The sequence below is a fragment of the Mchenga conophoros genome, linkage group LG6, assembly GCF_057382185.1.
Source record: "Mchenga conophoros isolate Kocher_MC1m ecotype Shallow Benthic linkage group LG6, M_conophoros_male_GT1.1, whole genome shotgun sequence".
Lineage (NCBI taxonomy): Eukaryota > Metazoa > Chordata > Actinopteri > Cichliformes > Cichlidae > Mchenga > Mchenga conophoros.
Window position 1 is genome coordinate 19,384,730 of NC_140531.1, and position 12,719 is coordinate 19,397,448.

The window sequence follows — 12,719 nt, forward strand, 5'->3', positions numbered from 1 at the left end:
TAAAAGTCTGCCCCCCCCCCCCCCCCCAAAAAAAAGACAAAAACAATGAAGTTACAAAAAAAGGGCAACATTTTCAAATAAATTATTATTGTGTTATATTTTCCCACTTTAATAATCGTCTTTAGATTAAGTAAGTAAAGATTTACTGATAAACATCATTATAACATATCCGTTGGTTATCCGTTCTCAATCTGCCTGTCTGCCCACATCAGTGCAGGTTCTTCCTCCTGTCTGTTTGCTTGACACTCCACTGTGTCACAGTGCTACTAATGGCCATTGCTGAGCCAGCCACTTTCTAAATGACACCCTCCTCCGCTCAATACAGCTGCTCTGCAGTTACACGCTCACTCTTCTCCCCCCTTTTTTTCTCCCTCCCTACTGTCTCCGCTGACTTCCTCTCATGTACAACGCAGTGGCTCCCCTCTCTCACGAGGAAGAAAAGCAGTTTCTTGTCAATTATCTCTCAATATTTTCTACTCAACATGCCTCTTGATGAAAGATCGTCATGTTGTATGGTGCACACGTCCTTTTATACATCACATATCAGTGGCTGGATAACTGACAGTGTGTGACTGGAGCGTCTTCTCCCCGCTGATTGCAGCGCACCCACCAACACAATGATTCGTTCATTCATCACCCCCCACCCCCCCACCCCTCATGCGTGCACACACGCACACACACACACACACGCACACACACACATGCACACACACACATGCACACAAACAGTTCTCGTTCTCTGCCTTCTTTTATCTCTTTTTCCCCTCCTCACAAAACATCACCTTTCTCTCCTTTTAATCATCTTCATCTCGTTGCATGTGTGTGTGTGTGTGTGTCTCTGTGTGTGTGAGAGCAGCAGAGGGTGGTGTAGCACATTTCCTCTACTGCAAGCTATACTAAGGATGTATGGAAGCCAAATTGAGTTTGGCCTTAGTTTGACTAGAGCAACCTTGCCAACCTAAATCCTGGATCGACACACACATGATCACTCTCATTCTTTCCCACATATCAGCTCTCCCACTTCCGCATACCCCAGGTGCCACTCGGATTTAATGTAGCTCAAATGACTTTATTAACTCTCAAAGGAAAAAGAACAAAAAAACAGTAGTGCTTGTGATGACTGAAGCATTCATCTTTTGTTGCCTCTGACTTTGTCTTTACAGGGACCACACACACAGACACACGCTCATGAACGTGCGCCCTCAAAGTTCATTGGTTAATCAGCCAGGGGTTCCAGCATCCTAAAAGATGGTGGTGGCAACATTTTGGCACTGGCAGCTCATAACTGGATTGCTGTAATTATTCATTGGGAGAGTGATGCCTTCCAGGGGCTGAAGATTGATTAGGTTTGATACGCGACTTAGTGTAATCTGTCTTTGACCACGGCTCCTGTCCAAATTGGCAGGAATAATAAAAAAGAGCGCAAGTTATTTTTAAAAAGGAAAGAGAAGCGAGCGAGCAAATGAAAATGGAGGTGGGTGGACAAAGGGAAGAGAGAAAGATTGAGGCATATCCTGTGTCATGTCTCCTGTGGCGCCCCTTTGCCATACACAAACCATTAATCTGCAAACAACAACAGCCGGGCAACCATTTTGTTTACAGTTGAGCAAGACTCAAGCTAAATAAAGTCATTACAACCTTAAAATACACACCTCTTATTGTCAGCATCGTTGTGTACTCGGTTCTAAGTGTTCCGTGTTTCCAGGCGCATGTGGGTTTTTATTTTATTTTTTCCCCCCTTTGCTTGTTTTGTCGGCCAGACCAGCGCGATCCTCGGTTGTCTCATTTTCCACGACTAAAGTGTGTCTTCAGTTAATCCTCCAGTGTAAGCATGGCAGAACTTAAAAGGCTCTGATTAGGCTGTTGTGTCCCACAGGTTAGCTAGATATAAACTCGTGACACACTCACAGTGCCCATAGATACCCCAGAGACCTCTCTTTGTGTTAATTAAAGGAGTCTCAACTGCAATTAGCAGGCTTTACAATGAACGTACCCACAGATAAACACATACACGAGCACACATATGTGTACACACAGCGATACAGATACATCCAAACTGTGAGTACATTTACGAGCCCACAAACACTGTTTACAGTTGCTTAAGTATCACCATGCCATTGCATTTATTGTTAGGCTAACTACACCAGATTGTCTTCAGTGTCCACTAGTGGTCATAATGATGGGAAAACAAGCGTGACATGGGCTTGAAGCGGCGTTATTCTGTGGGTACAGCTAAAATCTGTTTAACAGATCATAGAAATTTGAAATACTAATAACATTTTCTACTTATATTGGAGTTATAATGCAAAGAATTTAAGTGTGCTAGGCATAAGGATTTGAATCCATGGGTCATTTTAAATCATTTTTAAAATATCCAGAGCCCTGCGACAGACTGGCGACCTGTCCAGGGTGTACCCTGCCTCTCGCCCTATGACAGCTGGGATAGGCTCCAGCCCCCCGCGACCCTGAAAAGGAAAAGCGGAAGCGAATGGATGGATGGAATATCCAGTGGCAGTTCATCTTTCCAGGAGCAATGCTCTTTTTTTCCTCACAGAAAAAATAATAGTTTTTTTATTAGGATTCCTTTATGATGATGGTTTTAAATGAAAACATCTGGCAGTGATTTTTGCTTTTTGCAGCATGAATAAAATTATATTCACCTCCATTACGCCTGGTCAAAGCGTTCTCATCCCTGCTGATCAAATATTCCCACACAAGAGGTCGAGAGTTTGTCAGTTGGCTGATTTTCTTTAGTTTCCCCTCACCGGTGAAGTTTAGACACAAAAAGTGCAGGCTTAGGGCGATCCGGTGCTTTTAAACGTGCCACCAATTGATTCTTTACAAGTGTGCGTATGTTATGAGTTGGGAGTGAGAGATAATCATGTGCACTGATGCCAAAGGACACTTTGTCCGTGCCTCTTTGACACAAACGCAGAAATGAGAAAAGGCTGGCTTTGTTGGACGCAGAAAATTAGCTGACATTATTTAAAGGCTTTGTTATGTTTCTGTGTGTTTGTCTGGGGATTTTATAATCAGCGCAAATGAACCCTTGGTGCCATTTTTTGTCATTTTACGTCTTATTTTTTGCATATTTTATGTATGAAAGGACACATGAGGAGATGACTTAATAGCAGTGATACAAGTGCTTGTGTAATTTTGTTGCAGCTCTTCAAGCTAAGACTTGAGGAGTTGTGTTGTGCTCCCTGCTAACATGGGAGTCTGGTTCCATGGTGGCCAAATGGCCCATCATCCTGCCGCCTTATGTACCAAATTAGACCTGTGCTCTCCCGGTGTGCTCAAGCCTTGTTCACAGGAAATCAAGGCCAGGTGGAACTTAAGTGAATGAAGTCCTGCTTTGGCACATTCTAGCTGGGGAGATGACCAAGATCGTGGCCCTACCTTCCCCCCCTGGAGCTTGTCAGATGTTGGAAGAGTACACAGACCCACAGAGACACACATAAACACAGGTGCGAATACCTATTTGCTGCAAACTTGCAGTGGATGGGTGCTGTCAACTCTGTGGTGATGCTGCTTAGCTGCTCCACTCCCATATTTACTTATTTATTGGCAGCGATGGCTGCGATGACAGGGCCACTCACTCTCAGAAAGCCTCCCAGGCTCCACGACGTTTTAAGAGCCCCAGGCCTGGTTTGATGATTTTGACGCGAGTTAGCGTGTACTCGAGTTGTCGGGTGCATTCAGGGGGCTAACCGTTCTAATGCGTTTACCCTCCCGCCTTATGAGTGTGTTTGTGTGTCTCGAAGCAAAGTGTCACTTAATAATTTAGCTGCTGGTTTCGTCCCCCTCGCCATCAACCAATCCATTCACAGCCCTTTATGTCTTGCCTCTGGGAATGTGGAGGCCATTCCTCTGCCTCTCTGGGAGTGATTGAACCAGCAGAGACAGGTGACAGAATCTGGTGTGGTGGTGTGTGAGGACAAAGTGCGAAAGACTGACTGCATGAGAAAGAGGGCCAGACAGCCGAGCTGTGAACCCAAATGATGGGAGGAAAGAATAAAAAAGAAAAGTAGCACAAGCTGATTTCTGTAGAAATGGAAGACAAGAACAACAGATGCTCCGAATCTCAACTTAAGTGTGAATACAGCCTCACTCCCATTCTGACCTTAAATTGGTCCTGCGTGTCTAATGTTTTAAAGCAATGAAACACAGACATGCAAGATGGAACACATGCTCATGCATAACGCTGCACACACACACACACACACACACACAAACACACACACACAGTCAGGTTTCTGGCCTCTGTGTATGCCAGATGTAGACATGACATATTTTTTCTCTCTCATCAATGTTTTCAGACTAATAGGTTCTTGTTTTCGGTGGAAGTGGTTCTAAGCGAGAGCAGGAATTCAAAGCTTGCATGCCAAACCTGTGGCTATGGTTGTAATAATCAAATAATGTAACTTGGCCACGTGCAAGAATGCGTGTTAATACATGAGAGCTTTCAACAAAGCACCCCAAAGCCAGTGGCCTTCTATATACTTTAATATGACTTCATGTTCACTTAACCCTCCTCTTCTGTGTAATTGAAACCTGATGGTGGAATAATAATCATTTTTTTTATTATTTTTTTTCCTCTTTATGCATTCGCTAAGCTGATTTTTGCCCAGGCTGTGGGATAGTATTCAATTACAAGGGGTTTGGAGGAGGGGAGGGCAGCAACGGGCATTACACTTAGAACCTCTCCACGGGGCTCACAGGAAGAGAAACTAAAATGACTTTTTAATGTGCTGATCGTTTGGTTGGAGCACACATCCTACAGAACTTGAAAAATAAAAAATATATTGCTTCTGAAACTACACTTCCTACTTTTCTCTTCTTTAGACGTGTGGCTAAAAAAAGATGAATGAGAAAGACCAGAGTTAGAGACAGAAGAAGAATTTAACCCAAACTTTTTTTCGTTTTTCTTTTTCCTCAGCAGAAATTCTCTGAAATAAACCTAAAACTTTTCTGCTTGTTTGCCGAATGGCTTTTACTACCACACAATGATTTGTGTGACATTTATTTGGGTGTTTTTTTTGGCGAGGAGCGTCACAAGTGTTTGTGTGTTTGTCGTGGTGTTAGCGGTTATGTTCCTTGTCATGTGTGTGCCATAAATAAAGACTCCCCTGGCTAATGCAACCCACATGTTTTTTGTTCCCACCTCCTTTCTGGATTTGCATTTGTTTTCTGGGGAGTTTTCAGATGGTACACAGGCTTGTTGGACCACGTCTCAGCTTTTGTGAGGTCATCGATTTTTTTCTTTTTCACATCAAAAGCAGCCGTGGACTTCCCTTTTACTCACAAAGGTTAACTGGTATAATGCGTGATTCCCATTACTTCACCACGGAGCAGATGCACAGCTGTGAACTGATGACTTTCCTCAAAACACATTTGCAGACACAGTCATACCCAGGAAGGAGATACTAATAAATAACCACAGCTTTTATATATAATATAATAATTAATTTTAAAATTATCTATTTCAAACCGGTGTATTATTCAGTTGTAAGACCATCACTATCCAACATAAAAATAAACCACAGGTGACCATGGCAATCAATGCAAGCACAAAGAGTTTTTTTTACAGGATGTTCTTTACAACTGTTTTCACCTGCTGGCAATAAGAAACTTCCAGCAGCCGCTCACCAACCAGCTGGAAAATACACATATTTCTCTAGCAGCTTGTGGTTATTTCACATCCAATATGGGAGAAAATTCACAAGTGACCATGACATCATGTGAAAGACCTTTATAGGCAGGAGCCTGGCCATGTAGGGCTTTAAATGTAATTAATGAAATACAGATAGGAGTGCTGTTTCCAACACTTTGGTAGGTCCAAAAGTGCCAAAGGAGACAATGTTGAAGGGGCCAAATTTAAATATATGCTGTGGAACTTTTTTTTTAAATCACATCTTGTATGTTCAAAACAAGCCTCCATTTTTTTTCTTTTATTGCATGGACAGTTGTCTACAATATTTTGGTGGCTTGCCTGACCTATAGTTCACAGAAGTTACATTTTGTTGGTTGACATTCAGCCTGTGGTCAGTGCATATATAGCAAGAAAGAACTGGCCAGTAATTAGTCTGATGGAACCACTTTTAAATGACCTTATTGTGCAGTCTTTTATTGTAATGCAAAATTATGAAAAATGGAAGCAAAATTAGGTCTCAGTGGAGATTTAATTATACTTGTTGGGTGTCAATATTTACTATTGTCCACAACAAACGCTTTTAAAGGGTCGCAGTGTAACAACTACTTATATCTTTTTAGCCTTTAGAAAAAAAGGGAGAGAAGCTAATCAGTGAGTGTAAAAGGGAGCAGAAAGTTAAAACAGGTAAAGACACATTAGTGAGGTCAGGAAGGGAGAAAATCTGAGGGTTATAAGACTGAGAGGAAGGGTAAAAACAGAATAATGAGAGGTGGGGAAAAGTGTGGAGGAGGTTCAGAGAAGGAAGACACTGTCGAGAAGGACTTTGTCAAACTCTCACCACTGGGTTTGGTGGATATTGGGTTGGACGGTGAGGTGGGGGTGGCGGGGGGCAGAGTTGCCACGGCAGCGTTCCGGATGGGCAGGCGGTCTCCTCTCAGGGGTGAGGGGGGACGTGGGGCTGTCAGGGAGCCTGGCAGGTAGAGACACAACGCCCTGTGACTGGGGGGGAGCACGGGTCAGTGAGAGAGGACAGGACTGAAGGGATGAAGGCGGCGGAGGGGTGAGGCAGAGGCCTGTCTGATGAGGTGAGGAGAGAGTTGTAAAGGAGGGAAACATAAGAGAAGTAAATGAGGGTGGAGGAGGAGAAGAGCTACTGATGATTAGAAGAGAATTATCCAAGTGTGAGTGTGGAGTATTTTCTGCTGCAGCTTTGATATTTTTACTCCCTTCCCGAGTCGCAGAACAACGCAACCTCTTAATTCCTGCCACCTTAATCACACTGGACAAAGCAGAGATTTGTGCATTTGGAGTCATGCTAAATTTTGTTGAATTTAAGTTTAAATCTTGTTCCTTATAGAAACATTCCAACAAGCCATAGTATTTGTCAGATAAGTTGGCACCAGCACCAGAAACCATTGGTAGGGCCACTTTAGTGACTCTAATTAGTTGTTATAAATCCTACAATCCATAACAATGACATCTGTGAATCATTATACAACTTAAAGAGTTAAGTCATTTTTTTTCTCCCACTAAAGTTGTTATATAGCCTTTTCCATTAACAGCTGGTGAATGTAGCTGATGCTGGAGATAATCCCATCTCCCTGTTTTTTTTATGTCATCGTGTGAGTTATTTGCTAGCTAGCAAACTGCAAGCTGCAGAACTAATTGATACTGAGCTAGAGAAAATTGCTGAAATGTTTCAGTTTTTACAGCATCTTAAAACACTTAATTTCTAGCTTGTATGATTTGTTTTGAAATGCATCTTTACACAGAGTTTAAAGAGGTTTTGAAAAAGAAGATGCTGGAAATCCACCAGTCTGTTTACTGTGATTAGCTAGTTAGCTAGTTTCTTAAGTATCTCAGTAAATATCACTGGGCTTTCAGACTGTTGGCTCTAAGTAATATTTAATTTTTTGATTGTTTTTTTCTTTATTTTCTCAATATTTTGAATTGTTAATCGCTGCCAAATTATTAAATCAACAGTATGCACGCTGCAGGGCTCCACTTTTGTCTATTTGTTGCACTACGAAAACTGTATCATATCACGAATCAGGAAAGCACCAGTCAGATTAACTGATGATAAAAGCAGTGACTAGTTGCAGACCCACTAATATAAAGAATATAAACACCACGCATGTTTGAATTGAGATTTTCAGATATAGAGAGCTTAAGTGAATTTCTGCATGTGTGTGTGTTTATGTGTCGTCATGTGAAAGTTGTTCAGAGATTTGGTGAGAAGGAAGGATAGTGGTCTGGTGCCTGCTGGGATCGAGGTGAACATGTGAATGAGCACTGTATATGTATATGTATTTGTGTGTGTGTGTGTGTGTGTGTGTGTGTGTGTGTGTGCGTCCATGCTGATGCTGATAAAATTGTAGTTTTATCTCCCGACCTGGATAGTGGAGCCTGCCCTTTGAAGAAAAAAAACTAGGATGTGGAGCGCTGTTATGCATAACATGTCATTAGATCACAAATTGCTAAACAGGCATTAGCAAATGATGCTCTTAGCAATTAACCTTCTGCCTTTCTATATTACCACAAATACAGCTGAAAATTGTAAATAACTCAGAACACTCGTTAGACTCATCTTGTTATACTGTTTCGCTCACAAAGGTGCACTTATAAGTGGAGCCCAGATTGCAGTGATCAGTGACACGGGCAATCATGTGGCTCTCTTTATTCTCTCTCAGACCTTTTGGTGCCCTCATCTGCCTTTCTCTCCATCTTTCTCTCCGTCTGTCTCTAACGCTATCACAAGTGGAGGGCTGTTCCTGTTGGTGTCATATGATGTCTTGTGGCCCTGTAGTGGTAGCAGAACAGTGACAGTTCTATCCCTGCGCCATCTAATCGACACGGCGCTCGTTGTCACATGCACTGTGATCATAAATCAGGTCACTGACAGTACCAGCCCTTAGCCATGTGCTCCTGCTTACGTCTTTAGTGTACTGCTGAAAAGCTGCACTCACGTTTTGGTTTTTTGACCCTTTTTTTGGTCACTTTCCACGACTCTTTCGCCGTGAATGTTATTGTTTAGCTTTGTTTACCTTTAATTATTCGAACAAGAATGTAAGATGATAGGAAAGCTTTATACGAGCAGAGAAAACAAGTTGGGAATGACTGAACAGCTGATAGGATGAACTCTAGATGTGACTTCCATGTGACAACCTGAAAAGAATCAGTGTTTCACCAGCCAGCATCCTGCTCGGCAAAGAGAGGGTGCTCATCAAGCTCCTTCTGCTGGTGGAGATCATTTGTTTCTGTGGCACATGATCGCCGCCGCTGCACAAATTATGTCGTTCCACCTTCCACTTGTTGTCCTCTCCCTTTCTGGCCTAGTTTTTGTGCGAGCTGGTCTTTGTTGTTGTGATTTTCTGTCGTGAAAAGAAAAAAAAAAGCAACACAAAACAGAAAAATAATACAGCAGCAAAGCATCGTAATTATGACTCTTTGATGACTCCCTGTATTTGTTTTGTACTCTTTATTGTTTGCTTCAACAGGTTTTCTCACTTTGCACAGAAAATAAAAAGCTGGATACTTTGCCTCTCAAGAGCATAGTAAGGGGAATTGGTTCTCTTGAGACTGGTCTAACAACTCAGTGCTGTCGCACCCAATTTCTGGGCTATTTGACCCATTAGATGTGAGTGCTTGGGAAACAAACAGGCAGTGCTAAGAGGTTTGATGGGCATAATAGTGTGGACTTAGTGATGGATGGTGCCATAGTTAAAGTACAAAGAGTCCAAGAATGTTTTAAATCTCACTTTCTGCACTCTTATTGGACTCTTTTACCCGACGTGCTCTATATGTTTTTCTTTAACAAAGACTGAAATATAATCAGAATGGAAATAATAGAATACAAGCCAAAAATAAGTGAACAGTAAAAGAATTAATGAGGTGATGTAATATAATATTGATAAATATAGAAAAAAGTAACACAAATCATGAGAAAACACGTTTGTGTTGTTTGAAACGATATCAGCACAATCCCCGGTAGTTACTGGCAGATGTTTAGGTCACAGATTTATATTGTTTCCCGATTGCCATCTGAACTTTGAGGATTCAGTCATTTATCTCTAAAGGCACCAATTTCTAAACATCAAATGAAAGAGGAAAATCAGAATTAAAACATAAATCAAGCAACGCATGCAAAGCAGTGTGCAAATGTGACATCACCACAAATGACTGAATCCTCAAAGTTCAGATGGCAATGGAGGTTTATTTATATAGCGCATTTCATTATACTTCAACTCTACTTAGGTGAATGCAAAATAGAAACAACGCATATTAATAGTACTTTTTTCATTTTTGCCCTACTTTAAAAAATTGATTGCATTTTTTTTTTTAAATCACTTTTGAGCACAACCCTACAAGAGTTCAAACTAACGTCTTCATACGTAGATGTCACTTTGCTGTTAAAAGAGGTTATTAACTCTGGCGTTGCTTTGAATTTCTGGTTATAGTTGTTGCTCCTTTGTTCTGCGACTCTTCATTGTTGACACCTCCCTTCTGACTGCTCAAATTGCAAAATTGTACCCGAGACTGAGGTTGTGAGTACCTGGGGAGTAAGAATGCTGTGGCAGAGCTTTAGCCTCATGTGCACGCCAGTATTGATCCGTGCAAGCCTCAGTGACTGTTGCTACAGAGCAGGCTTCGCTCATGGTACAGGACTCCCACCTGTCACCAGTTGGTGGCAGCTAATGAGGAAAAGCAGCCCATCACACACTAGTACAGCACACACACACACACACACACACACACACACACACACACACACACACACACACCCATCAGCTTCTGGGATAACACACTGCCAACAATTCTGCCCTCTCCTCCTGCCTCACCCAGGCACCCCCTTCTCCCTTCTTGCCCCCCCTACCCCCCACCCCCTCTTTTTTACTCTGCCTCTTTCTCTACCTCACTTTTCCTCTAATGAGTTGCAACACTGATAACGAGCCTGATGATCTTCCATTGATTCAGCTATCACTTGCTTGTCTGGTAATTGATCCGTAGCTGAGCCTCTAGTTAATTATATGGGCTTCGACATGGACCCCTGCCCCGGGGGGAATTCTCAAGTCCTGCACAATAATAGTTTTAATAAAGGAGCCTGAGGATCTCCAGTATCCCCTTTTTTCCCACCCTTTTCCTGCTTTCACAGATTTTTCATCTTTCTATTTCCTCTTGCCTCCTCTTTCCAGCCCCCCCTTCAAAATTTCTTCATCTCTGTATTTTTACTTCTGTCTCTCTCTCTCTCTTTCTGTGTTTTTTTTCTTTGTTTCCGCTGTCATCATGACCATTTACTATCGGCAGAAGCAAGGTGGACGGGGTAGGGGGGTAAAAAGAGGGGAAAGAAATGTGGAGGAAGAGTGAGCAATATCTGCAGAGTCCACTCCTCCCTCTCACAAATAACAGCCATTAACCAGCCAGGTCAGAAGCTGAGCCACCAGCTTGACTTGAAACACTGAGTGCCACTCGAAAAACCCACAGACTAGCACATTTACAGGAGAATGGGGTGGAGGGGTGGAGGGAGCAGAAGGAGAGAGGAAGAGAAAAAAACTGGAAAGCAAAAAGGAACCTTGGCGGCTAAATTGTCACTTAATATAATTAGCCTAAGCCTCGTGCATTACCTTTTCAATAAGTTGTTAAGAGCAGAGCTGGTGGTACATGGACAAGAGGTGACACATTATGCCTTTTACAACAATGCTTCTCGTGGCTACTGACAAGGCATGGGCCAGCATGCAAAAAGATGAATGAAGAAAATAATTGAAAAGGAAGGGAGCAGCGGAAGGTATTTAGAGGTGGAGGGGGGAAAAATTACAAGAGACAAAAAAGCAGAGGATGAAGATGTAGGCAGGCAGCAAGAAAGGAGCGAAGATGTAAATTGAGCTTGAGACAAAAGACACAATTGCACATTTTCAAAGTGGCGAGACACACACTGCACACTTTTCTCTCTGCTGGCAGAAATCACCTGTACATAACAGTAATGACCGGTGTGAAAATCTCAGCAAAGGTTAACGGTGTACCACCATTAGTACATAGTACAAAAGGCTTTTAACAGACAACCAAGAAGCTGTCTGCCGCAATTTACCACAAAATTTGAAGTGACTTTATATATCACAAGCCATTTAATGTAGCTGAGGAGAGAAGTTCTGTCCGTGTCCCTTTCTCTTTTGTTCCTCGGCAATGAAAAAGATCACTGTGACATCTCCCTCTCGCTGCGGACTGAGGCACCTGGTCTGTCATTTCTCTAATGATAGTGGGGCGAAAAGACAGGGTGGAGAAGACAAGATGGGAGATTTAAAGTTTAAAAAAAAAGGGGGAAAGGAAAGGAGAAGGAAGGAGGGAGGGAGATGGGTGTCTTCATTGTTTGAGATGTGTCCTATGCTGTGTCAAAGGAAGCATAGATCTTTTCCCTCTTTTTTTGTCTTATCCTCCTGTGTGTCTTTTTCTCTGTGTCTGCCTCCCTTTACTCCTCCATCCCTCATTTTATTCCCCTTACCTTTGCTGCTGTGGGGACCAATTTGGCTAAAATGGAACCTCTTCCTCATTTTTTTCTTAATTAAAATCTGAGAGCCTCCGCGGAGGAGGAGGAGGAGGAGGAGGAGGAGAGGGGAGAGAGAGGAGGTGCCTGTGAGCATGTGTGTTCGTGTGCATGCTGGTGGCAGATTGCCTGCGTTCCATTAGTCTTTCATTAGAGTCGGTGAAAATCAAACAAAGGCACGAGAGTTTTAAAAGATGTATCAAGGCTGGCATCTTTGCTTGTTTTAAAAAAAATATATATAGAGAGAGAAAGATATATTTATAATTATCTAACGAAAAGAACACCAAAAAATGTTGATCAGCTGTGATAAAAAAAAACAAACAGTTTTTTTGCAGAATACAAACCTGATTTTTCTTTCCTGAAACAAAGAAACTTGAAAACACCAAACAGAAGTGGCTCTTTTTTCACATGGAAGGCAACAACTCAGCTCCTTTGCTTAGCACTGTGTATAGCTGTGTGTGTGGGGGGGGGTCTGTGTGCGTTCATATGCGTGTGTGGCAGGACGGTCCCACAGGAGAACTAAGTTGCTCT

General features: G+C 42.3%; 1 protein-coding gene across 2 annotated transcripts in view; it reads left to right on the forward strand.

Annotated features, from left to right (window-relative positions):
* The window catches only part of bnc2 (basonuclin zinc finger protein 2), a 170,271-nt gene that overhangs the window by 64,674 nt on the left and 92,878 nt on the right, over positions 1-12,719 (forward strand). The gene's annotated exons all lie outside the window — the stretch shown is intronic.